Consider the following 3564-nt stretch of genomic DNA (forward strand, 5'->3'; position numbering starts at 1 on the left):
TGGTGATAGATTTCAGGAAGCTGAACGAGAATACCATAGACGAAAAGTATCCAATCCCCAGATTTGAAGACATTTTGAACAGGCTAAGCGGGGCGAAGGTATTCAGCACATTGGACTTGAAGGCCGGATATCATCAAATCAAGATGCACCCTAAGGATCAACATAAGACAGCATTCACATTCGAGAGAGGCCACTATGAACTTACAAGGATGCCGTTTGGCCTCAAAAATGCTCCCATAACCTTCCAGCGCCTGATGGACGAGTTTTTGAGAGGAATAGACGAATCAGTATGCCAGATTTACATGGATGATCTCCTAGTGTTCAGTAAGAACGAAGCCGAACATGTGCAACATTTTCATAGCGTATTCTAAAGAATCAGGCAATTTGGGCTCAAATTATCGGCATATAAATCATCGTTGGGGCAGGAGCAAATAATTTTTTAGGGCCACACGATCTCCAGGCAAGGAGTTAAACCCGACGCAGATAAAGTCACAGCAATACGGAAGATGGCAGTGCCTAGGGATGTAAAGGGAGTGCGGAGGTTGCTGGGAACTTTAAGTTATTATCGGAGATTTGTGCCAGAAATGGCTGAGTACCTAAAAAGCGCAAGACCGTTCATATTGAACAACTTTAAGTCCCACTAACCGAAACACCTGCGCAAGAGTAATCCGGAATGTCTTCATCTCAACTTATCTGTTGTGTTATCTTTTCTTAAGTGGTAATTAATTTTTTTAAATTTATCTTTGATTATGGCGATGTACTGAATTAATTACGTTGCATTTTTTTTAAATTTTAATTGTATAAATTCATGATTTTATTTTTATTTGGCTTTACTTTTAGTTTGTAATAAGCGATTATGAGTATTGTCTATTTTTGCTTTCTTTATTGTATATACTTTATTGTAAATAGTTATTTTTGTTGTATTTTATATCAATTTACTGTACAGTTGAAGTTTACGAGGATTGTTCGTAAACTGGTGGGGGGGAGTTACAGCCTTAGTCAGCTGTTACTTCGATGTCAGCTGACTGAGAAGATCAGCTGATCGCATGTATATAAAGAGATGTACCAAACCAAATAAAGATAGCATGTTACAGCAGTTCACACGTGTTACATATTATTCCTTCTTCTCTTTTTTGACATTTGGCTTTCACCGATACTTAACTTATATATAGTGGAAACTGTGCCATATACCAAAATATTTTCTAGCTAATTCGTTTATTTTTTAAGGTGGCAACTAAGTGCAAGTCGCTGTATGCAGCACCAGACCTTCAGCCCTCAAACATCACTTTTAATCTTAGTGCTCACGCGATGCGAAGACATTTACAATTATAATTCTAAATCGTCCAAATTAAGGGTGGTCCTGCGGTGGATCCGAACACGCAACAGGGTGAGCGATGCAACTAACTCATGCGATCCCATCCGACTTCCTCCGTCTCGGTTATTTCTTATGAACGTTTGAAATTATAATTTTTACAGCGCGAGCTTCATGTTTTCTAACACGAATTTTAAATAAAAACGAATAATCTAATTATATTTCATTACGATAAATTTTTAGACGAAATGTAGTACTAAGCTTTTAGGACGTTATATTAATTTAGTGTACAGATTTTTTTTTTTTTTATGTCCGGTTGCTTTTCACAATTACGGGGTTATTCCTTTCCCGTTTAAATAAGAAATTGAAGTACTCCCTGATGATTATGGTATACTAATCCAATTTTATTAATTTGAGTTTTTTATTGTTTTTCATTTAAAAGCCATTTGTGAACAATTAGATTTTTTATTAATTCCTGTAACATTAACTTATTAACATGTAGAACAATGATAGAAGTACATTCCTCAAAAAAACCTTTATAAAGGGAGGTATACTCCTACCAGGTTCATCCTCAAGGATTTAATGAACCATTGACGGATCACACGACAACATAGAACAAGCTATATGTACCCGACGGATTATTTTAACTCTTCCATAACAGGTAGAAATCACAATTATTACAAACTATTTTTCATCAAAATTATTTTTTTAAATGTAAAACTTGCTAATGAAAAATAAATCAATTACAAATATAAAGAAAACAACTTAATATTTAAGATACTTCATAATTATATAGGGCACGAATTTGCAGGAGCCTCATAAAAGGTGAGAACAGGGTGAAAACTAAGACATTAGCTTGGATTAAAAGTTTTAAGGACATTGAGCCATAAATATTATTTAATAAATTACCTGTTTGGGCCACTGCTCCCGCTATCCTGTTTAAAATTTCCAAATAGACTTAAGACAGCTTTCCTTGAGCACTTAATTATTTCGGAAATTTTAATTACAAAGTTAATCCAGGCACCGCCAGCTTAAAAGTTAGCCAAGACTCCTTTGGTTTTCGGCACCCACCCTCAAATGGCGACTCTCATCCTCCCCGAGTCTCTTGGACTTTTTTCAAAGTTAAATTGGGTTTCTTTCAAGTGCCTGCCTGCGAAGAAGTCTTTAAGAGGACAAAGGTACTTTTGTATCGCCTGTCTCTCGGCCGACTTCTCTCGTGATTGTCGTCACTATGGACCCCATTTAACCTTTCCTTCATTGTTACCTGCTGTTTCTTAATTATGATTTGGCTCTTTACTGTCTGACGCTCTTAAATTAAACTGTCACACAATCACAATCACTTATTTTTACCTATTACTTGATGGCTCCAATACAGCAGATTAAGTGTCAAAACGTGATGTAAGAAATGTAGGAGTACCCCTCTAATTCCTTGATTGCTTGGAATATTAAGGATTTAAATCTTCTTTAGTAACCATTATATATCGAAGGCAGTGTTTCGGTCAGCAATTTCCTAGTCTAAATGTAAATATGTTCACACCTGTGCCCCCAGAGAGTGTTTAACGCTGCCGTTTTCCATAAAGAAAATCATAATCAAAACTAATGTCTTGATAAACTATCAATCTTTCTATACATTCGATATCATTTATTTTTGTAATTAAGTAACTACATATTCTTAAGAATCAGGTTATTTATTTAACTCGTAATAACTATTCATGCGTGTATTAGTTTTCAATGTAAGAATATATCTATGAAGCATGTTTTTACTGTATGTTATTTATTCCCTCCTTTCTAACAGGTAAACAGTTGAAAAATTAATTTTTAATTATTCTATTTAAAAATATGAAAATTCAAACAAATTATTTTAAGGACAATTTAATTCCCTGTTTCCTAATAGGAATACTCCACGATTTTAAGTAATACAAATCTACCTAAAAAAACAATAGATTTATTCCTATTACTCCATTAGTCTTTTTCCAGTTCATATGGGACTGTAGTGACCCAGTGAAAATGAAATTATTTTAACAAGAACCTTGGCAATAAAAACATCTTCAAATCTATACCAAGGTAATAGATGCTAGAATGCCCCAAGTCAAAATAAAATTTCGAAACAAGGTTTATAAACCTATAAGGCTTTAAAATACTAATGCATTTAACTAGCTTTGTGAAATTTGAATGATTAATGTAATGTCCAACTCTTTTATTTAATTATTTAATGTTATTTCCATTTAAAATATAGTAATTTACAAATATAT

Source organism: Halyomorpha halys, unplaced genomic scaffold (assembly GCF_000696795.3).
Source record: "Halyomorpha halys isolate HHAL.00 unplaced genomic scaffold, Hhal_1.1 Scaffold454.1, whole genome shotgun sequence".
NCBI lineage: Eukaryota > Metazoa > Arthropoda > Insecta > Hemiptera > Pentatomidae > Halyomorpha > Halyomorpha halys.